This window comes from Chrysemys picta, chromosome 8, assembly GCF_011386835.1.
Source record: "Chrysemys picta bellii isolate R12L10 chromosome 8, ASM1138683v2, whole genome shotgun sequence".
In the NCBI taxonomy this organism is placed as follows: domain Eukaryota; kingdom Metazoa; phylum Chordata; order Testudines; family Emydidae; genus Chrysemys; species Chrysemys picta.
Window position 1 is genome coordinate 108,371,126 of NC_088798.1, and position 25,105 is coordinate 108,396,230.

The following is a 25,105-nucleotide window of genomic DNA, read 5'->3' on the forward strand; positions in this document are numbered from 1 at the left end:
ATGGTATAAACTTCAGTGGGAGAAGGATCAAGACCTAAGCTAATAAAGATAAAATAAGTATCCTCCAACTTTATCCCAAAGGTGTAAATTGTCAATGTAACATACAGAAAAATGCAGTTGTGCTGCTCCCATTAAACTAACTTCGTTTCCACCACACTTTATTCTCAAGCTGCACTGGAGGAAAGAAGACCCTTTTGAAAAGTCCTTCACTCAGGTTTGTTTATTCTCGGTGTGAGTGAGACACCCCCTGCCCCAGTCTCCTTCCCTACCGCCTGGCCTGTGGCTTACTGCTCTGAAAGAAGAAGAAAAGATGAACACAGTCATTCATCTCCTCCTCCTCTTCTGTCACTAGTTAACATTTTGCCCTAACCTGGAATACCCTCCTGGGACCAATTACACTATTCTAATGCAGGCACTCACCAATAACTACCTTTAAAGGATTTGTTTATTCTCCTCATCTACACTTTGACCTCATATCCGATTTCTCTTCCTTGCAAATTAAGGAAACTGCCCATTCATGCGTTGATCCCTGTGTGATACAGTTGAGTATAGACCAAATTCATCCTGTGAGTAAGTCTGTTCCGTTACACTAGGATGCAGCTACTGAGGCTACTCCACCTTAAATTTTGGCTCTAATCCTGCCATTGAAATTCACTGTCCTTTCATTTTGTGCAACGCTTTCTCCCCCAAATTGTTGTGATTCTGAAAACTAGCAAGTTTCATCCATGAAAAAACCTTTTTTTGCTGTGAATTCTTACCCAGTTCTTGACTGAACTATTTAGAACAATCTAAACAGGTGACCTGGATCTGCATTAGGCTGGGCTTCAGAGCTCAGGTGGAAAGACCAATCAGGACTGGAGCTCAAGTTCAGGTTTTGAGGGCACCAAAACCTTGCGATTTGCTCTCCTAAGATCTCCAACTTCAGACTGCACATGAACCAGGTTCAGCTAAGAGGGTCCTTTCAATATGGATGTGACTGAACAAAAAGTGTAGGATTAGTTTGGATTCCTACATTGGAGTCTTACCCCCTTCACCCTACCGCCACCCCTGGGAATATAGGGATAGTATAGGGTTTGAGATTCCTCTTACGATAATTAGTGACGTGATGGATCCTATCAACAGAAGAGCCTGAAGATGAAGAGCAACTACCCTGTGGTAGATCACAACACAGGGTGGACAGGAGATGTGCAAATTTCCTCATTACTAGCATATGCTGAGTTTCAAATGCATTATTTAAACAGTTACCAGGCATGTTGTATATTGAAGACTGTGAAAACTGGGATCTTTACATTCTCAGGTGATTTCCTGGTCTTGCTTGTGGGCAGGGAACTCTGTAGGGAAGCATGACATCAGAAACCGTCTCAGCCTAGAATGAGGTGGAGTCACTTGTGCATCTGTGTTTTAGGGAGCAGCCTGCTTTGTCTAGCATCTTCTTATAGCATTCGCATACAAATACAGTACTGCTCGAGTCTCTGAATATAGGTTGCAAAATTTTCCTCCTTTTCATTGATGGTAATTGTTCATATTACGCCATGTAGACATTTCTCTTTATTAAATACCCCAGCCTCATGGCCAGTTTTCTGTTATGTACCTGGCATACACACACATTAAATAAAAACATAAATACTCTTTCTGGAAGGTTGCAAGGTATACTAATTAATTTATTTCTTAATTCAGAACCATAACACACGAGAACCCTAAAACAGAGAGACAAGCAGACCTTTCCCTAAGGCAGAGAGGCACAACTCACCCCACCTTACTCTTGCCTGGCTCTCTGCAAGCTGACACCATTTGCATGCATTGAATACCACCCAACAGAGCTTTGTGCATGCAACCAGGAGCAGGAAAACCCTTGAGAATTTAAAGTGATAGATCACTATTTTAACCTCTTTCAACATACCACAAGGGGGAGAGAGGGTTGCACTAATACAGACTAAAACAACATAAAACTATTGTTGTGCGCAGAGTTAAAATGTTCAGCATACTTAAGCTATGTCTACATCATGGTGTGGAGGACAGGCACTACACCTGTAGCTACACACTGCAGCAAAAGGCTTCAGCAGCACGACAGTGCCGGAGCCTTTCCCCAGTGCCAGAGCCTTTCCCCGCTGCTGGCGTCTTCTCCTGTGGAGGGGAAAGGCTCTAGCAGTGGGACACTGCACTGCTAAAAATATCAGCGTCGATGGGCAGGGACAGCTTGGGCGAGTGGAGAGTGTGTACATACCTACACCCTCAGGCGTGTCTTTACCCTGCCTGCCTAAGCCAAGCCTCAATGGCTGCACTACACACGAGGCAGGCTATGCAGGTATGTACTCTGTATGCAACCTAAGGACATCTGCAGATGTCCGTACCTTTAAATGTTGCAGCACTGGTCTCTAGAACTAAAGTGCCATTTTCCTCTTTAAAGACAGGTTTAGTTTAGAGCAGTGGTTCTTAACCTTTACTGCAGCCTGCACCCCTTTTGGGTCTCAAAATATGTTCTCGCACCCCTGATCAAAAATCGTTGAAGTAGGTCAGTTCTTTAAACCTATATATCGTAACTATATATATATGCCACATCATCATCTGCGCATGTGTCAAGAAATACCCCGCAGTGTGGTGGTACACTGTATTTTGTAGTGAGATAATTTCACTACAATTAGCTTAAAAACGTGAAAATTTATTTTGTTTGTATATTACAGTCATTGTTAAATGTATAATGTTAATAAATACATAGGTTTGATGAAACAAAGTAGTTGTACTTACGTGCCTCTGCTTGTGTTTTCTAAAAAAAATCTGGCATGTCTCACACCCCCAGAAAGGGCACTTCACACCCCCTGGGGTTGTGTGCACCGCAGGTTAAGAACCATTGGTTTAGAGCAATGAAACCCTCTCTGAACCATGTATTTGTGTATTGCAGCCTGAGCTCCTCTCCCTTCCTCGTTTATGTGGTGTGACTGGGGAATCAACACGGGCTAGACAGCTTCAGTACAAAATGCAAAATGATTTTTCAACATCCCTTTTTAATTGCTGTTTAAAGAAGTTATTAAACCCAAAGTGCTCAAATTGGTTAGATAGTAACTAGCACCTAGAGGCCCCATCAAGCTCCGTTCTGTACAGAGTATAAGAGACCGTTCCTACCCAAATCGCTCACAATCTAAGTCCAGGCACAGAGAGAGGAAATAAGTTGCCCAAGGCCACCAAGACAGGCAGGAGTAGAACCACTGTCTTCTGACCCTAGGCCAGTACCCTATCCACTGAACTACACTGCTTCTTGTTAACCTGTTGCCTAAAGCACCTAGGCCAGTCATTTGAGTTAAGGCTCCCACACTATTTGTAATTCGGCGCCCTTGTTCCAGACGGGAAAAAATTAATATAAACCTCACTCTGATATGTCTCCAAGATGTCTGTAAATTTTGGCCTAGAGGCTCAATGTGGCAAACTAAGGGATGCTGAGAAAGTCTGAACTCAGAATTTATTAGTACCCTACAATAAATAGTGCAATTGACCTGCATGCAGCTGCATGCATTGTGATATGAGGGCATCTTTGGCCTAGGAACTGGACTGAGACAATTAACATTTCCCATAAGGCCACACTCTACTCAAGCGCTGAAGAGTCTCGTGAAGACTCCCTGTGACTGGACTCCCACTGACACACAAAACTCTATCATAACAGACTTTAATTTTAATAGCATCTCATTTTTTTACAATTCTAGCCGCATATGAACTATGGCAAAGAGATATACATGTAAATGGCTATACAGTATATAATGTATAATGGGTGTGACAGTCATAAAGGTGCTTTCTCTTAGAGATACCAAGGATCACAGGAATTGACAGTGCAGATCAGACCATCTGTCCATCTAGTCCAGTGTCCCGACTCTTCCAGTAAAAAGTGCTAGATGCTTCAGAGGAGGGTCTAAGAAACCCACAATGAACAATTATGGAATGACATGCTTATGGGAGAGATTTCTTCCCTGCCCAGGCAGCTAGTGGGATGGCTTGTGTCCTGAAGCAAAGGTTTATATCGTTATCATTTTTAATTGTTTAGTTTTTATTTTTTCTGTATGGCAGTAGTGCCTAGAGGAGGTAAGCCAGGTCGAGGGCTCATGATTCTAAGCACTATACAACATATAGCAAATAACTGTCCCTGAATAATGAAACTAGATGTTCTCTGTATCCATACCATCATCGATACATATTCATCATATGGCCTTCCTCAGGAGTTGGCTTTCAGCAGGGTACTGCCATCCATCTTGTCCCTTCTCTAGAGGGTCCATGAGTTTACCAGCAATTGCGAACCTGAAGTAATGGGTTAGCTAATCCCCTCCTGATTACAGACTTTCTTAACCCAGTTGCCTCTGCCCCACCACTTTGGAAAATACACATCTGAACAATTGCTTCACAGCATGCAGGTATTTTCTACAGAGCAGTAATGGTGGGAGTGCCTCAGTGTTTCTGAACATTTATGGATGGGCTCAAACTGGAAAAAACAGCCATGCTGATGTTCGATCAGCGTGGGAGCCTGCTTTCTTCTGTACAATGTTGAGCTGAATAAAATGCTGAAGTGGTGATTTCCACTTGTTAATATATAATTCTTGCTTGAAGTTAGATGGTTTTTCTCTTTTTAAGGAGAAAGGATTTTCATCTTCACCCTGTTAGATCTGTTTGTTGCCAGCCTCTAAGAAGAGGCCTGCCCCTTTTCACTGTTTGTTGGATTTGGTTTCTGCAGCGCCCCCAGAGCCTGTAACTAAGTTTATATAATTACTGTCGCAGAAGTTGGTATTTGACAATTTAATAACATATCATCACAGTTTAAGAAAAGACACCAGACTTACCACTTTAGGCAAGCAGTGCTGTCCGTCTTCCTTGAAATACATTTTACTTACGGTTATGAAATATCATTAGAATGTTGGATACAAATGATTGGGTCCCGGTCTATTCTACTGCCAGGTCCTTGTAAATGCACCCACCTGACCATCTTTTTCTTTTCCTTTATTATTCCTAATTGGTAATCTTGCTTTTGGGAGAAGGAAGGGAATCATCATCTAGAATTGTTTTTCCTTCTGTAAGTCACTCAAATACCTCTGCGACGAGTGCTATATGAATACTGAGATAACATCTACCCCATTTATGGACTTGATCCAAAGCCCATTGGAGTCTTTCCATTGACTTCAGTGGCTTTTGGATCCGGCTTTGTATTCTCATTTGAATAAATACATGAGATTTAGCCAGTTTTCACTCTGTGATTAAGATAAAACTCTCATTTGTGACACCAGAAATATGGCAATCAAGTGAACTAGCAGCACCGTGTTAATTCATTTAATAAAGAAAACTTTCAAAGGATAATTGAAGCTGAGCCTTCATTCTCTTTATTATCCTTAAAACATGAAAGAAACAACAATGTCGTTTTTACTACTCTGTGTTAGAGCTGGTTGAATAATACTTACTGAGCATGTTGTTCAAATAGTCAATGGAACTTTTTGTTGTTGAATATATTAGTCATCAATTTTTTAAACAAAATCAGCCATCTCTACAGCTGATTTAAATGTTTGTTGAACTGACTATTATTGTAATCCAGTTAATATTCCCAGTATTAAATAATAAAATCTATTTTGTAGTATTCAACTAGTGCTATTTTATATGTACCCTATACCATTTGATTGGGAAAACACAATAAAGTAAATAAGAAAATCTTGAGGATACAGAAATAATAATGGGATAGTACAGAACACGTATGATAATAACCCTGATAAATAAACAAGCATACTGAAGTGTACTTTTCACACAGAAGCAGTTGTGCTTGGATTTACCCCACCATCTCGCCCCTCGCAACATCAGCCTCCATCGGATAATATGTTTGAATACAGCCAGTGTACCAACATGTGTAGTGGCAATTGAACTTATTGGCAGCCTAGCAATTGACAAATGAGATCTGTGTCCTGAGACCTCTGGCTGTGAGGGGATAGCAAATTGTGGTGGTCAAACATGAGAATGATACGGTACAAAATTCATTCCAAGCATTCATCGATAGGGTAGTGATTTTTGCCACTGTAGGCTCAAATCCTGCAAACAGTTATGTACTCGCTTGGTTTTATGCACATGAACCATCCCATTCAAATTAATAGCACTACTCATGGGCATAATATTAAGTAGGTGGCTAGCCGTTTGCAGAATTGGGCCAATGGTGAGTACCTTGCAACTTGTTTGTGCATTTCTGAGAGTTGGAGCTGGTCAGAAAATGGGTTTTTTTTTTCCCCTGTGGAAAACTTTGATGAAAACAGATAAATTCCTTCTTTGTCAATTTTCAGCAGAAATTTTTGACTTTCTGTTGTGGGGGGAGTGGGGAACAAACTGAAAACTGCCTAAAAAGGATCAGACAGCTGGCAGAATAATCTTATACTCGCTCATTTTTTCTCATTGTCATTTTCACTGAGCCTTCTCATCCACTACTTCCCTGTCTTGAACCTGAATTTCAACCCAATCAGGAAAAGGAAGGATTTGAATTCGCAGCTTCGAAACACAACCAACACAAACAAGCTCCATAATGTTACAACCAGTCAATATCAGCAACACAAACCGTTTTAGACATGTGAAGTCTGACACACATGAAGTCTTGCTGCATTTGTTAAAGCACCTAAGTTGCTCATTTCTCAAAAGCCAACTGAATTGTTTTTTCTGTGTGAAACTTCAAAAGATTCTGAGCATCAAAAGCACAGACAGTGAATGATTATTTAATAGGGTTACACATTAAACGATGTGTACTTCCACAGCTTGTCAGAGCAATTAGAATCACGAGTGAGATGGCTGGAGACCCCTCCAGTCCTACAATGAAATTGGCATGATGCTCAGAACAGGAATTTGGAGGTAAGGCTCCTCAGGGGAATCTCTTCAGGAATGTAGATGGATGTTCGGAGTTACAGTGGAGTTGCACACGTTATTTATGCTGCTACCAGGGGAATAATGTGGTCACTAATATGTGCTAGGGTAGAGTTACTAACTTTTTTAAGGTTGTCTTCACTGCTAAAAAGGGGGTGTTACCTCAGGATAACTAATCCACATGAGCTATCCTGAGGTAAAAACACAATGAAGACAAGGGACTTCGGTTTTACTGTGAGGTAAACTAGATGAGGTCAGCCCTGAACTCTCACCTGAGTAAAGCCTCACAATAAAACCAACGTCCCGTGCTACCATTGTGTTTTATCCCTCAGGATAGCGCAAGTACATTAGTTACTCTGAGGTAACATACCCTCTTTAGCAGTGAAGAAAAAGCTTATGGTAATTAAGCCACAGTCTCAAGGTTGGCCCAGCAGGAACTGAGGCCCCAGTTCAGGGAAGCATTTCTATTCAGGAAGGGCACTTAGCTTTAAGCTTTGCTTAGTCCCAGTGAATTCATGAGGGCAGGTATAAGAATTTGAATAGACTTGACTAAACTAGTCTCCCCTGATTTGAGTCTGATATAGCAATAATCTACACACAGTTGAAAAAATTGGCTCTCTATTCACTTTTGTGTGTCACTCTTATGTACTCACCTTCAGGCACCAATCTCATTACTTTTCTCTTCCAAATTGGTTGGTCCTTGCTAGCCCATCAAATTCAGGTAACTCTCACTGCAGGCTCTAGGAGTTCTGTGCAGGGGAGTCTTTGTAGGGCCATTGAAAACGTTACAAACAGTGGCCAAACATGAGCTTTGAAACTTATCTTGTGGCACTTTAACCAGGTTTTTTCCTCAGTCTTCCAAGTTAACCGTTTAGAACAAGGAATGCATTAGTGTGGGCATTGTATGAGCATGCTGCTTTATTACTTCGCTGATATTAGAGCAGAGGTTCATAAACTGTGATCTATGCTTTTATTTATTTGTGTGACAATAGTGAACCATATAATGTACGTGCACCTTGCAGGATTCCTAAAGTGGAAACTGAGTTAAAGAGAATGGAGAGGATGGGCATAATTGAGAAAAGCTCTGAGCCAACAGCATGGTGTGCCCTAATGGTACCAGATATAAAGAATGGAAAAGTACGAATCTGTGCAGATCTTAACAGACTTAATGAAGCAGTTATGAGAAAAATGTATCCTTCCAACACTGGATGACTTCCTCCACAATGTGAAAGGAACTACAGTATTCTACAAACTGGATGTCTCGAACAGATTCTGGCAAATTCCTTTAGCCAAAGAAAATTCTAAATTTACTACATTTATCATACCTTTGGGGAGATTCTGCTTTGACAATTACCTTTTGGGATTACCAGTGCACCTGAAATTTTCCCAAAAAAGATGGCAGATTTGTTAATGAACAAATTGTGGTTTTCATGGACAATATTCTGATATGTGGATATTCGATGGAAGAACACAACATGGTGTCAGAAGTAAACTAATAACAGAAACAGAAGGGACAAAGCAACAAAGATTGCAAGATCTCATCAGTTTGACACTCTTCAATGCCCCAGAGAACGTGAGCTTTGACAAACCTTTAGAATGGACAGACTGAAAATAGGATTTTGCAAGATTTCACATTGCTACCAAGCTCCACAAAGAAACTGGAGATATACAGGTATCTTTAATTTATGCTATGGGAAAGCAGGCAGAGCAGATCTTTAGAACATTTGATTTTACTGAAGACAGTCACGAAGATGACTATGAAAGGGTTCTTGCTATGTTTGATGCATACTTTATAACTCAGAGAAATGTGTTTTATGGCAGAGGATGTTTCCACCGGAGACTTCAAGAACCAGGGGAAAATGTTAACTGTTTTATAAGAGTGCTGCATACATCGGCTGAAAACTGTGATTCTGGGGAATGCAAACCCACCAAAAAATATCAGACAGGTTGGTTACTAGAGTTAACAGATAAAACCCTTTCACAGCAGCTATAATCGAAGAGAGACTTAACCCTAGCCACAGCTATCCAGAGAGCAAAGTAGTCTGAGCTGGTGAAACAGCAAAACCAAGAGCAAGTTGACAGACTTGAAAAACCAGAAATTAGCTTAGGGCATGGCTACACTTGCAGTTGTAGAGCGCAGGGAGTTAAACCAGCCTTCGGAGTCCGCAGCAGGGAAAACGCTGCCGAGTGTTTACACTCTCAGCTGGAAGCGCACTGGCGTGGCCTCATCAGCAGCTCTTGCAACGTCACAGAGAGCAGTGCATTGTGGTAGCTATCCCAGCATGCAAGTGGCTGCAACATACTTTTCAAATGGGGGTGTGTGTGACAGGGAGTGTGTCGTGTGTATGTGGAAGGAGAGAGTGGGTTTTGGGGGGGCTGAGAGCGTGTCAGCATGCTGTCTTGTAAGTTCAGACAGCAGCAGACCTCCCTCCCCCTCTCCCGCATCTCTCTCTCACTCACTCAAAGCAAGCAGCATTCCTTTGTCCCAGAGCAGATAAGCAGCCAGCTGTCAGAAACGGAGCTTTGAAAGGGGATAGCTGCATTCTTACAGCATTCCTACAGCGAGTTCAAAACAATAACAAGAGTGGCCACTTGACTTAAGGGGATTATAGGATGTTGCCGGAAGCAAATCAGAGCGCAGTAATGCAACACCTCGTTCACACTGGCACCGCGGCGCTCCAGCGGGGCCGCAGCAAATGTTATTCAACTCGCCGAGGTGGAGTACCAGCAGCGCTGTAGGTGCAGAGTCAGAGCGCTCTACGTGCCTTGCCAGTGGGGACGGGGAGTGAGCTAGGGCGCCTGGGGCTCCTTTATTGTGCTGTAACTCACAAGTGTAGCCAAGCCCTTAGATACTGTAAATGGATACCTGAATGTTAAAAGTCATTACCATAAAACCCCAGAGGCAAGGAGAGAGAGCTCCCAGGCTAAGAGGGACAAATTCCAGCCTACATGCACAAAGTATAGAAAAAAATCCTATTAGATGATGCATGTCCAGCTAGAGGCACACAGCGTAATAAATGCATGAACTATGGACCCTGTGCAGCTGTTTGCTGCACCAAAGCCACCAGGGAGCTACCTCGTATTACAGGCAATCAAGAGCCATTGTTTCTGGGGTCTATCATTTGTGATGACGTAAAGCCTTCCTGGAAAATGAAACTTAATATTCATGAAAAGATTACTGACTATAAAATTGCCTCAGGTGCTGATGTTACAGTCATCTCAGAGACTCACAATCGCCTTCAGCCCCTCCCAGAGCTGAAGTCACCTGGCACAGCTCTGACTAGCCTTGGAGATATTCTCAACTACATAGGCCAGAAACACAGAAACATAAGAATGGCCCTACTGGGTCAGACCAAAGGTCCATCCAGCCCAGTAGCCTGTCCTCTGACAGTGGCCAGTGCCAGTGCCCCAGAGGGAATGAACAGAACAGGGAATCATCAAGTGATTCATCCCCGGTTGCCCATTCCCAGCTTCTTGCAAACAGCAGCGAGGGACACCATCCCTGCCCATCCTGGCTAATAGCCATTGATGGACCTATCCTCCACGAATTTATCTAGTATTTTTTGAACCATGTTATGGTCTTGGCCTTCACAACATCTTCTGGAAAGGAGTTCCACAAGTTGACTATGCGTTGTGTGAAGAAATACTTCCTTTTATTTGTTTTAAACCTGCTGCCTATTAATTTCATTTGGTGACCCCTAGTTCTTGTGTTATGAGAAGTAGTAAACAACACTTCCTTATCTACTTTCTCTACACCAGTCATGATTTTATAGACCGTAATCATATCTCCCCTTAGCCGTCTCTTTTCCAAGCTGAAAAGTCCCAGTCTTATTAATTTCTCTTCATACGGAAGCCATTCCATACCCCTAATCATTTTTGTTGCCCTTTTCTGAATTTTTTCCAATACCAATATATCTTTTTTGAGATGGGGTGACCACATCTGCACACAGTATTCAAGATGCGGGCATACCATGGATTTATATAGAGGCAACATGATATTTTTCTGTCCTATTATCTATTCCTTTCTTAATTATTCCCAGCATTCTGTTCACTTTTTTGATTGCCGCTGCACATTGAGTGGATGTTTTCAAAGAACTATCCACAATGACTCCAAGATCTCTTTCTTGAGTGATAACAGCTAATTTAGACCCCATCATTTAATATGTATAGTTGGGCTTTCCAATGGGCATTACTTTGCATTTATCAACACTAAATTTCATCTGCCATTTTGATGCCTAGTCACCCAGTTTTGAGAGATCCTTTTGTAGCTCTTCGCAGACTGCTTGGGTCTTACCTATCTTGAGTAGTTTTGTATCATCTTTAAATTTTGCCACCTCACTGTTTACCCCTTTTTCCAGATCATTTATGAATAGGTTGAATAGAACTGGTCCCAGTACAGACCCCTGGTGGACACCACTATTTACTTCTCTCCATTCTGAAAACTGACCACTTATACCTATCCTTTGTTTTCTATCTTTTAACCAGTTACCACGAGAGCACCTTCCCTCTTATCCCATGACAGCTTACTTTGCATAAAAGAGTTTGATGAGGGACCTTGTCAAAGGCTTTCTGAAAATCTAAGTACACTATATCCACTGGATCTCTTTTGTCCACATGCTTGTTGACCCCCTCAAAGAATTCTAGTAGATTGGCGAGGCATGATTTTCCTTTACTAAAACCATGTTGACTCTTGCTCAACAAATTATGTTCATCTATATGTCTGACAATATTGTTCTTTATTATAGTTTCAACCAATTTGCCCAGTAATGAAATCAGGTTTAGAGGCCTGTAATTGCCGGGATCACCTCTGGAGACTGTTTTAAAAATTGGCATCACATTAGCTATCCTCCAGTCATCTGGTACAGAAGCTGATTTAAATGATAGGTTACAGACTACAGTTAGTAGTTCTGCAATTTCACATCTGAGTTCCTTCAGAATGGGTGAATACCATCTGGTCCTGGTGACTTATTGCTGTTTAATTTATCAATTTGTTCCCAAACCTCCTCTAATGATACCTCAATCTGGGACAGTTCCTCAGATCTGTCACCTAAAAAGAATGGCTCAGGTTTGGGAATTTCCCTCACAGCCTCAGCCATGAAGACAGATGCAAAGAATTCATTTAGTTTCTCTGCAATGGCCTTATTGTCCTTGACTGCTCCTTTAGCACCTTGATTGTCTAGTGGCCCCACTGGTTGTTTAGCAGGCTTCCTGATTCTGATGTACTTAAAAAAAAAAAAAAAGCAAGCTATTACTTTTTCAATCTTTGGCTAACTGTTCCTCATTCTTTTTTGGCCTTCCTAATTGTATTTTTACACTTCATTTGCCAATGTTTAGGCTCCTTTCTATTTTCCTCACTAGGATTTAACTTCCACTTTTTAAAGGACGCCTTTCTGCCTCTCACTGCTTCTCTTACTTTGTTTAGCCACAGTGGCTCTTTTTTGGTTCTCTTACTATGCTTTTTAATTTGGGGGATGCATTTAAATTGAGCCTCTATTATGGTGTCTTTACAAAGTTTCCACAACTTACAAACACAAAAGCTACACATTCATAGAGCATGTGATCAAAGGATCAAAGACCGACTACCTTCTCAGCAGCAGCATGGCTGCCAGGATGGGCCTAGTGAGAAAGGTGGAAGAACTCAATGGAGGATCTGATATTGGACCTCTGAAAGGAGATCCAATACAAATCAACTTAAGAGACCATGCTGAATCACACAATACGCAAACACCCGTACCAAACAACCTTTGGAAGAGACTAGCTGCAGATTTATGCAAATTCAGAGGACATCATTACCCGGTTGTCGTGAACTATTTTTCCAGGTATATAGAAATAGTGTACTTGAAAGACATAACATGTCATAGTGTTATCAAGACACTGAAGTGCACTTTTGCTCACTTCCATATTCCAGAACAACTAGTGACTGACAACGGACCACAACTTACTGCAGCAGAATTTAAGTCATTCTGAATGAAATATGGTTTTGGTCATATTACTAGCAGCCCACATTACCCACAAGTGAATGGAGAGGCGGAGAGAGCTGTACAGACAGCCAAGAAAATTCTTCAGTGGGAAGTCCCATTCCTTGCTCTTCTGAGTTAGATCAACCCCAATAGCAGCTACTGTATATAGTCCAGCACAACTCCTGATGGGAAGACAACTCAGATTCTTTTCCAAAGTTGGAACAGTAGTTCTATCTCCAAAGTGGCCAGACATGAAGAGAGTAGCCAAATTAGATACAAAAGCAAAAAGAGCCTACGAACACTTTTACAACAGAGGACACTCAGTTCGAAAACTGCTGGGTCTAGAGTTGGGTGACCATGTTTGTATCCAACAAGATGGAAGGAAAAAATATTGACAACTCCAGCAGTCATAAAAAAAAAAAAAAGATAGAGACCAACAGTGGAAAGCTCAACAGAAACCATTGACCTCTACAGTTTGTTCCTCAGAAGGAACAATCAACAGAGCATTAAAGGATCATATGATGATCACATCTGGTGCATATAAGCAAGCTCTGTGACCATCCCACTTTTGGTACAGAAGAACATGATAACAAGTAGCACCTCGAGTGCCCTACCAACTAAGATCGAGGTCTCTTTGTGCTAAGTACTGCCTGTAAACGTCATAAGAGCCAGTCCCTACCTGCCCCAAAGAACTTACCCTTTAAAAGACAAGGCATGAGGGATGGAGAGAAAGGGTTGGAGGTGGTCTATAGAGCACTTGCTGAGTTGCTCAAAGCTGGCTGGTCTGATGATGCTTGCTATCCCTGTTTCCAATGGGTAAATTTCATTAAAAGGCAGCTGTAAATACATTAAATACTTTCCTAATACTACTTTTCCATGTGATCGGCTGCCAGTGTTGCCACAGGGTAGCTGATCAAGAATGCGAGAGGAGGTGATCGGTATAATTGTGAATAAGAGGGGAGGTCTGCACTGGATTATCTCTTTATTAAGTGACCCATCCTATGGAACAGATCGAGAACCACTGTATTAGAAGACTTTGGCCTGGAAAGAGTTAGAGTTAGCATTTGTCTGTTGGTTACTACTCCTTGATTACTTAAGAGCAAAAGCTTGGCTCTAGGTCTTTGCTAAGCAAATTATGTCATTCTTGTTCACAAAAAAGAAGAGCTTACAGTACAACTTCTCAATTAAAGCTGGTGGTTCAAAATTAAAAGCAGACGGGGCAGATGTGCCTAGAAGAAATTTATATCCACATCTTTTGGGAATCAGCTAACAGTTCTGCCAGGACTTTAAATCAGCTTTTCCTGTGTAGGCCTCAGTTGCACCACACCTATTTAGGCCACACTGAATGATGTGGAATTGAAATGTTACCAGATATTTCCTTCACTTTGCCACGTGAAAAATGAAGGAAAATGTTGCTGAAGCCCAGAATTCCAGGGCTCCAACAACCATTCAATATTACTCAAGATTTTACAGGGAAGGAGAGGGTGGGAAGTCCCAGTGACCATCATCAGCTTAATATGCCGACATGTAAAATACTAACAATTTGATTAGAACCATATGAAGCTGTAACATCCACTGTTACTGGCTGTTATTCCACAGATACTGCAAGAGGATAACCATAGATTTTTGTATCCCTCTCGGTTACATTACAGTGCTTCTCTATTGTTCTGTACTAAACCTTTACGAGAGTGGCCCCAAAAAATGAAGGGAGCAGGGAATAACAATTTTCTGGGAAAATTTTAAAGCTGTGGATTTCCTTTTTTTAGGGTTCAAAACTGGGCCACTTTCTGTTTTACGCAAATGTTTGACATTTTTATCAATATTTTTGTCAATCATGTTCAATATTCAATCATTTAGAATATAACTTTGATTTTAAAATATTTATAATGTCATTCAAACTCTTACAAACATTGGAAATTTATGAGGTGAACAATTTTTGCAAAAAGTTCCGTTTTCCATAAGGCTTTTTTTTTTTTTGGTCAAAGTTTTTATACTACTTTTTTTTTATAGGCTCTGAACTTTACTGGGAACCATGGGTCGGGGGGGAGGTAAAACATGAAATAAATTTCTATCTTATGACTTTGGAATTTTACTTAGGACTGGTGAAGCCATGAATGGGATATTCAAAATGAGTGCAAATAAAAGAATTTTATGCTGTCATCCAGGTGAACATATTTTGTGCATCTATCCCATGTTACATAAAAATTGCTTTGCAACGGGTTTTAGAGGGGTTTTCTAAATGCTTTTTTGTTTTAAGTATCCTTCCGGTAAAGGCAGGTACCTTGGTCACTTCACGAGTCAGGGCTCAGAAGGGGAAGAAAGTAATAAATTTAAAACATATCTGAAAAATAACATGAAATAGCTTCTTTATACAATACAATTATCAGATCTTTAAAGCCTGTTTGCTTGGACCCTAACTGGTATTCTCCCTTTTCTAATAATATAAAGTTTGATAAAATTTCTAGCCCTGCACTTTCATGAGAATAAATCTGTTAGTGGTTCAGGAGTGAAACTAAATCCCATTATGGGCATCCGGCCAGTGTAATTTTGAGGAGGGCCTTTTTTTTTTTTTTTTTTTGAGAACGGAAAAAATGAAAATTCTGTTTTTTGTTGTTGTTTCATTTTTATTTTTTAAATGGTAGCTGTTTGAATCAGCTGATGGGTTTGCAATGTTGGAAATGGCCCTGGGAGAGCAGGATTTGTGGGCAGAACACAAGTGGAGTGGGAAGAAGTGCATGTTAAATACAATTATATCACAGGGTATTAGTTTCTCATATGGCTGTCACCATGACAGTTGTGGTGTGCGTGTGTGTCTCCACTAGAACATCTCTCTCCAGCTTTAGCGAGACTCTAGCCACAGGGAGCTCCTACCCAACCCCTCGCACTCCCACGTAGGAGGCAGCTGTAATATAGCTGCCTATGTTCTGTTAGAGCATCTAGGAGTACTCAGCACCCCAGTGGGGGCTGTCCGTGACAGGGTGGGGCCTGGCCTCTGTCCTAACTTCTCTGCTTACCGGCTTGCTGCACACGAAGGAGCACGGGCTGCAGGAGAGCATGCTCCTGCCAGTGTCTTTGAAGGCAATCTGTCTTCTCCTGGTCTCTACTGGCACAATGGCTCTAGCCAGCAGCACTTGTGTAGTGTATCACCCAGCTCAGCTTTGGTTCTAAGAGCTATAAAGGAGCCCATAGCACCAGGCAGATTCTAGCCAATCTCGTAATGGGCTAGAAGGAATAGTATACATGGATTTGTCCAGAACAAATCATGCCAAACCCACCTAATTTCCTTCTTTGATACGGTCACTGGCATGGTGGAGAAGAAGGAAGCAGTAGATATGATAGATCTTAATTTATTAAGGGTTTTGACACAGTCCCATATGACATTCTCATAAGCAAACTAGGGATATGTGGTCTAGATGAAATTACTGTAAGATGGTGGTTCTGCTTGTTGAAAGACTGCATTCAAAGAATAGTTTGCTGTCAAACTGGGAGAGTTTATCTAGTGAAGTCCCTCCGAGGTCTGTCCTGGGTTTGGTACTAGTCAATATTTTCATTAATGATGTGAATAATGGAGTGGTGAATATGCTTAAAAAATTGTGGATGATATCAAGCTGGGAGAGCTTGCAAATATGATAGAGAACAGGATTGGACTTCAAAATGACCAGGACAAATTGGAGCATTGGTCCTATTAACCAAAGACCTACGACATCTCTGTTAGTCTCCTTTGCATTTTGCCCAAGTGTACGTTCTGGAAAGCAGTGGAAGTAGCCCCAAAATAGACTTTTGAAGCTGTTTCTGCTGAGGTGCCCCTGCCTTGTGCAAAGACTCACTTGGCCCAATTGTCAGTTATACGACTGCCCCGTTGTGCCACTCTGGCAGCATAAAGGGGGAGGGGATCCGCTTCCTGAGTCTATCCCCAGTGCTGCTGATGTGAACCTTGCATAAAGGCCTTACATGGGCCCTGCTCCCAGCCCCCAGTATGTGGGGCAATCAGGGGCAAGCTATGGGTTGGGTCGGGGTCATGGCCAGAATTCTTTACAGCAGTTGTCTGTTTCCTAGGGGCCATAGGAAGCAGAGTATAAATCAGAGCAACCCTGAGGCTGCTCTAACTGACCCCTAGGGGCAGGGCTGTCCCTTGCCAGGCCCCAGGATATGTGGGGTGCAAATATGACTTAAAACCACCTTAACTCTCCCCTCCACATCCTTGCCCAAAGCACAGTACTGGGGTGTCGGAGAATTTAGCGTGGTATTTTCAGGAGTCAGGTGGAGCCAATAGGTAGGAAGGTGATCTTAGCAGGGAAAGTTTCCTCTGAAAACACAGGACCCTGTATCCCTCCCAGCAGCTTTAGCTGTTTTCTGATCATATTATTCTCTTTGGTCTTCTGGGAGTGCCCCCACCATCATTAATCAAAGCCTCACGTTGCTTACTAGTACTGAAGTATCCTTGCTGCATCATCAATCATAAAAGCAGCAAAGGGTATGCTTTGGGTATCTAAATAGAGCGAGAGACAGCACAAAAAAGAGAGAAAGAAAAGGGCCTTAATTATCCAGGGGTCTTTGGTCTATCACTCACATTGGAAACATCTCTACAGCTTTATTTTGGCTGCATCTCCTTTTAAATCCTTGTAAACAGCAGTTAAGCTAGCAACCTTCATTCTGCCGCTCAGGGTATCCCACTGCTTTTCAAGCTAGTATTTTAATAAGGCTTATTTTACAATTAAGGCACCATGGGCTTTAAATTACATATAACATAAAATGTGGAAATTGAAGCATTAAGTGTGTGGCTGCCTTCAGAGACTCCGCAGTTTTGTATTAAGCTGCCGCCTGCACTAACATGAGTAGCGACAGAAGACTATGGTTTTGGGCCACTATGTAATACAAGCAATAACAACCCCGTTCCCCTTTTCTCCTCTGGGAATGCCCCACGCTGTGTTTCTCTGAGGGATGGCAATAGATGCTTCTCACTTGCTCTAGGCTCATGTCTGGCCATGGCAACCTGCAGGCACGGTGGTGAACCCTGGAATTGCCCCAAAGCCCTCTGGCTTGGACAGTGGACTCAAGCACAGGTTCCATCGCTGTGCTCCGATTAGCCCTCTTCATAGCTCCTTAGTTGTGTCTTGGTACCAACTCCTCCTCCGCCTCTTAAAGCTCAGTGGTTTAGGTTAAGCACGTTGCCGCTGCTGTGGTCCGCTGCGATATGGGGAATGACTCTCACTCCAGATGGTTGTAAAGGTTAACGAGGAATTTATGCAGAGCGATATACAAATCAGACTGTATCTTCTGGGTGGAAACAACAAACCGCCGGCATAAATTCAGCTTTCAGAACATATGTAGCTTGGTTACTATGGGAAAACATCACCTCTGCCTCTTGCTGGGGGGAGCGTTTAGCACCTAACATGAGGGGGGTTGAGTTGGGGGCAGGTCACGCTTTGCTGCAATACAAATAAAGAGCAATAATTCCCTAACCTTAACACATTGCTCTCACCCTTCAAGTGCGCCAGAGCCCCCTTCAATGTACTGGGATGGGGAAGGGAGGGGACAAATGTAGCATTATACCACCTTTCACCCCCATAATCCAGGAGACAGTGAGGGGGAGTTCTCTCATGGACACACACAGCACAAGCTGTAGCAGCCAGGGTGCTGTTCCAGTTTGCTTTGTCTTGTAACAGTCTCCAAGGGGCCATTATGCAAGGGCACCAATACCCAAATGTCCTTCTAGGACAGCTTTAAGTCCTTTTTCCACTACCAAAGCAGCCAAAGGGGACTTTTAGCTGAGGCAGGATGTGGCCCGTTGCATGTAGCCACCTATTATTCCAGAGGCACGTTAATAGGAAAGGAACAGGTATGCCTTTAAGGGTGCAGCCAGTTAAATAGAAACAGGTCTTTCCTTCTGAGCATCAGCCCCTCTATTCCGACAGACGAGCCAGTGAAAAGATCTCCCAGGAAACAACAGCCACCTTTGCTTTTCCAAAAGAAATTCTGGGTATAAACAGATCCAATATTACAGCTGGCTGCAGGAAAAATCCCTACACCATCAAAGAGTCAGTGCACCCCGCAAATGCCATCCTAGTGGTCAAGCCTATGACAAGCCGGTAGGACCCTTCATGGCAATAAGTCACTGATGGTCCACAGGGCTCTTATCTCACTCTTGTTTATATACAATGCACAGATCCCTCTCCTGAAATGGAGTATATGAAACCCTCACTCAGCTACCTCCGTCAAGCCTCCCAGATGCCAAGAATCTGTTTTCATTATTCTTTATCTTCCCTTGACTAATATGTCAGCTCAAGGCATTCATCTACTTCCCCACTGAGTCGAAAGCTTGCCAATTCCTCCTAGGAACAGTGGTTATGAAGGCATGGCACTCTTCTTCTTTTTAGTTATAAACAGATCAAAGGGAGAGACAGTGCAGAGTTAAGAACTTCCTGTTCCTGTATTCGTGTTGCACTGACTAGCTGCAAGAGAAGAGGGAAGCCGTTCAATGTTCTCCGTTGGAGCTGGCCTCATGGCATGTTTCGCTGTGATTCTCTCTGGGGCATTACACACAAGAGGGTGGGGTCACCCCGTGAATTTAACCTCAGCTAAGGATTCTGTCTTCTCTGTAATGGTGGAGAAAGGAGCGGGATGGGTGTTTGTTTTACTAACCCTTACACCAGTTGTGAACCTGGTGGGAAACAGTCATCCCACGGAAATATAAATGTATTTGTTAATGCACATGGTGGTATGCAGCAGGAGATGAATAATGCTACATCTCATTATCTGCCAGGCTGGCTCTGTCTTTGTCACTGTTTCTCGACTTTTGTGCAATGTTTGTTCTTAATTCTCCTGGATGTTTCAACTCCTCATCTCAAGTGGTTTATTGAAATATCTAGCTGCTTATTCTGGTTTAAGGATCTTTTATTTATGACTCTCCCCTTTGTTTGTTCTTCATGCTGCAGAATGTGGCTGCTCAGACTTCTTGGTACATTTTTTTTAAGCAGGGTACAGACTATTGACCTCCGGCTGTTGGATTTGTTGGCAGAAGAGCATGGGCTGTGAATAGGAGGTATTCAGTTCCAATGGCGATGTAGCTGGCACCTCCACAAACAAATCAGAAGTGACCAAACTGTTCAATGCAAGATTTCCCCTCTCCATGTTTCCTCAGGAGAAGATGAAAATAAACTGTAGGCAACAAGCAAGTGGGAATACAGTGGACCAGCTTCTCAGTTGATGTAAATTACCATAGCTTCATTGACTTTGCCAATTTACATCACTGAGGATCTGGTCCAGTGACTACAAGTTCTAGGTTGACCCCTGGGACTTTTTCAACTCTTCTCCAACTAGCAGAGATCACATGCTGGAGCCTTCAAAACCAACCGCTCTTCACTTCCTCCCCAGTGTTTCTCCTCACCTAATGGGAAACGCAGCCATCACAGGGCCTAGTCCCCACTGATGTCAGAGTGGTGTCTACACTTCATGCTGGCTGTCAGCACAGCGGATAATTTCACCCCCAGTCTCTGATTCGGTAAACTCTCCCTGGGCCACACATGCTGCTTATTATTGTACAGAGCAGGTTCATGAAAAGCCCAGCTGTCCCTGGTCTGGGCTCAAAACTTCCCAATTTAGAGTGAGACTTGTCCCAGCTTACAGGTGACTCCCTGTTCTCCGTCATATAAAAGGAACATCTCCATAGGCAGTACTGTCCTGGAGGAGGCCAGACCAGAGGCTCCTGCTCCCATGCTGAAGTTTCCATCTTTTTTTCCTCTGAGGGAAAGCCACTAGAAAAGACTCCATAAACTTACTCAACAGTCCTGGCTCTCTCCCCTGGAGCTATAAGCTGAGGCTGCTTTCTCAGTGGCTACCATTTTATTACATAATGCAGTTACCGGGCTTGGGGCCTGCTAGGCCCAAACAAGAGTTCAGCTTTCCCTCTGCAGCATTTAAAAAAAAATCATAAATCCCGCTGGCACTGTGGACCTGTGCTGCTGAGCTGTTCCGTGCCAGTCCTGTCGTTAAATCATAAGCAGCAGTTTCAAAACGGTAATAAAACATTGCATCTGAAATTTTACATTTCCCTATTAGCCTCCTTTCTCTCCCCCACTCCCTCCTATTAGGTCATTCCTTCTCTCCTCTCCTGCCTGACATTGCTGTAACAGAAAACTTGAATCTTCACCACCTTCCAGTTTCCCACTCTTTTCATTTCTTTTAGAGCCCTTCGCTGTCAATTGCACTGTAAAATGGCTTGTGCCAATGTAATGAAGCACAACATACCGTCCCCTAACAGCTTGAGCAATTTTTAAACCACATACGCCAGACAACACCGCCCCCATCTCCCTGTCCCCCCTTCCCCCTCTCTCTCACACACACATGCATGCATGCAATTGCTGACTAGATTTTTCTCTGCAGCTTGGTAATTTGTGCACATACTGTAGATCCGAAAAGAATCCCGCTTTGTACATGTTTAGCTTTTGAAAGATTCCAATTTTCAGGAGTCTACCTAAACCTTCAGCTTTTTACCTGAGAGTAGTTGGCAGAATTGCTTCGTTATGGGGGGTGGTCTGGAAATGGCCTTTCAGGCAGTGGCAAAAAGGCTAACTTCATTGCAAAGCTCAGTCCGTCCTTGCTGAGGCCCTCTGCAGTTGCAAAGGAATGATAGGAGGGTTTATGTTGCCATGTCATGTATTGATTCCCTCTCCTTGCCAACCCACATATTCCTTTTCCTGAAAAACGGGACCTGCTTCTCTACTGGTATAACTCCTCTGACGCCAGTGGAGCTGCACTCTCAGGGAATTTGGCCCAATAGTTGATTGTTGTGAACTTTAGGGAAGGAAATGGATTCAGAAAAAAAAATCCCATTTCACTCAGCAAAGGTAGCCCATCATGTAAAGTTGTCCCAAGCGCACTGTGCAGCATAGACATGGTGTGGAACTGAGCAAAGAATGCACAAGTCAGACAGCATCTAGCCCAGAAACACTAGGTCAGGAGAATTTTCTTCCAATCAAAGCTAAACATTAAGGGCCTGATCCAAAGTTCACTGAAATCTGCATCAAGACTCCCACTGACGTCCAAGTAAATCACCATCGCTTCAGTGACCTTGCTGAGGATCTGGTCCAGTGACTAGGAGAAGCAGGGTTCTAATCAATACTAGAGGTTGTACACCAACTCCTGGGACTTTTTCAACTCTCTGCAACTAGTAGAGATCACATAGCAATGGGATTTGGATCAGTTTTTATGCATTTGGAAGTTTTTATGCATTTTCAGTAATAGGCTATAAAGACCAGAAACTGTTAATAATACTTAACATTTGTATAGCGTGTTTATGTTCAGAGCACCATGTGGATATTAATTAATTACTCCTAACAACATGCCTGGCAGTTAGATGGGTAACTTTTATGGTCCCTGACTTATATAAGGGAAACGGAGATAGAAAGGCGAAGTGACACACCCAAGGCCGAATGGTGAGTTGATAGGGATTAGATTCCAGAATCTAAACCTGTGCACATTCCTCTGTAGCAAGCCTGCTTTCTTCAGTAAAAATGCCTGTCACCACTTTTCTGTGGAAAAGCTAAAGAATACCCCCAATGACCTTATTCTGTGCTCCAGAGTTAATGACAGAAAGCAGGATAGAAAGGTGTCAAAGTGGTTTTTCTTTTCTTTTCTTGTCTGCTCTTTAGGTTTTTACTTTTGGTGTCAAATAAGCAGAGTTTTTTAATTGCTTTAATTATTTGATTTTTGTTTTCCCTGCATGAAAAGTGTGTTACTGATGTTTGAACAGAGGTGCCCTGAGCTGGGAATAAGAATAGGTAAAGGTATTGTGAGGTTTGCCTCCCTGCCCCCTTTCCTCCCTTACACACACTCTGATCTGCCAGTGATCTCAAGTCTACCTAGACCCCACCACTCTCTCTAGGGATCTGTCTGCTGCGACCGCCTCAGGCCTTTCCTGAAGAGAGACTGCTAATTGGGGAAAATTATGTTGCATTACGTGTGGTGATTTTGTGATGCAGACTGGTGTCTGCAGGGATCTCAGCTGAGCTTCCCCCCCCCCCCCAACTCACTACCAGCATATGATTCACTATGCGGTTTGCTGAACCTGTTTGCAAATTGCTAATACTGAGGCAGATGCTTGCACTTTGCGTACGAGATGCAGCACTTTAAAGATTTGGGCTTATAGTTACAATTCTGCCTCACAATTGGTTAATGAATGAGCACATTAGTTGACATTAGATCTGGTGATGGAAATCCAGCCTTTTCAAATAACTGATGAGTTTGCTTTTAAAGACTCAAAGGCTTATTTATCCTTCAGTCCAGGCACGATTGTTATTTCAAGAGGAAAAATGCTTTGACATATAGGGCTAACTCTATTGCCTACATTTTAATCTTGTATCAGCTTTTTTTCCTCTATGGCAAAAGAGCATAATGAGGTGCCTAGGATCAGATTAATTACAGATGCTGGGTTACCTGCACAGAATGGGTGGGCAGGGAGGGGGACGAAAATGAATAAAGCGTGAGCTCATCCACTCATTCCTTTAAACAAATATATCAGTTACGATCTGTTAGAGGGATGCTCAGCTGGTAAAAATCAGTAGTGCACCTTTAACTTCAACAGAGTGATGCTGACTTACCTGAGCTCCTGTTCCAGCCCACTAAAGCATCATGAACTATACACGTAATTAAAGGGAATAAGGAGAAAACGTGTTCCCTGCCTCTGTGTGTGTGTGTGTGGTGGTGGTGGTGGGGGGGAGGATGAGGGGGCAAAAGAAGGGGGGAAATTGTCTTAAAAATGTGACTGATCTAAAAATAACAAAATAGAGGACATGATTCCCCAGGACCTTCGCATCAATCACCCCTCACACACCTTTATCCACACACTCACAGCTCGCCCCTTTCTGGGTGACCTATTGTGCCTAGGTGTTTGGGCAGCAATAACAAGGCATTTATTTTCTTTAGCTGATTTCAGCCAGAGCCTTGTGGCTCTGTTTAATGTAGTGTAGCAATGTAAAGATGGGGGAGCAGGGAGAATATGCTATCATATTAAATAAATCCAGAAATAGCATCTTATAAATTTGGATTTTTCTCTTATTATTTATGGGAGAATACCATTGGGTGCATAAATACAATATCTTTGTAAGCTGACACTGGGATTTATATCCAGGGAGTCTAACATATACTTCATGTACTAGCCACAACTATTATAAGTTATTTCATGTACAACTAGAGACAAATGATCCCTCCCATGTCTGTCTTAACTTGAATTCAAGGAACCCAACTGAATTCTATTTCCAAACCTTTTATGTGGGGGAAGGGCACAGAAGATTTATCCTCCTTTAATATAATCAATTCTAAAGATATCTTTAGACACATAATTTAAAAATCTAAGCATTGAGAAACACCTCTATTAATTTCAGGACATGCAGTTTTCTGCAATTTTACATGCATTTTAAAAAAGAGATAAAAACCAAAAACGCCTTGACTCTGTTCAGAAACAAATTCTACCAGGAACATTTTGAAAAGAAAAAAATCCCAGAAGGCAACAATCCCTGAAACAATTAAACTGGGAGAACGCCCCTGAGGGCAGACCAACAAAATTTAGTAAAAATAATTGCCGTGCAGGGTCCTTGCCCTATTTTGGCTGAGTATAAACAGACACACAAAAATAACCTACTGAGAGCAAGAACATTCCTACATGAAACCGGCTAACAACAGAGCCATGTAACTACCTGGCCACACTGCCTGGCTTTTGCTGGCAGGCAACGCAGCTTTTTATATCTTAGCCAATATAAAATAACAATCAAGCTATTTACAAGGCTCTGCCAAATATTAGCCTTATATCTAATTCTCTCAGTCTCTCTAATGTGAATCATACAAGTTCCTCGTTACTTTAGAATATTCTGAAACTGCAATGTTATGGTCTACTTATAGTTTTTAAAAGATTATGTGTTTATGTGCAGATAATGACACAGTGCATTTTATGCTGAAAGATCTAACAATTAATTAATTTATAATCCCCCCCCATCCCCTCCAAAAAACAAAATAAAATATTAATTTGCAGGAGAAAACAGGTTCATGTTTGCCCTTAAGATAGAGGACAAAATTACTTTAGCAGGTGGACCATGGTTATAAAAAGTTAGATGCTTATATGTTCATTGCCAGGTGACAACTATTAGTGAAGGGAATTGAGAGTGATGAAAACAGATATTGTTAACTCATCAAAACAACTAAAAGATTAAAAAAAATAGATGTAAAGCAGTCGGGAGGTATCGGGGATGTTAACTGTGAGATGTAACAGAGTTATCTTTGGCAAGGGCATACTG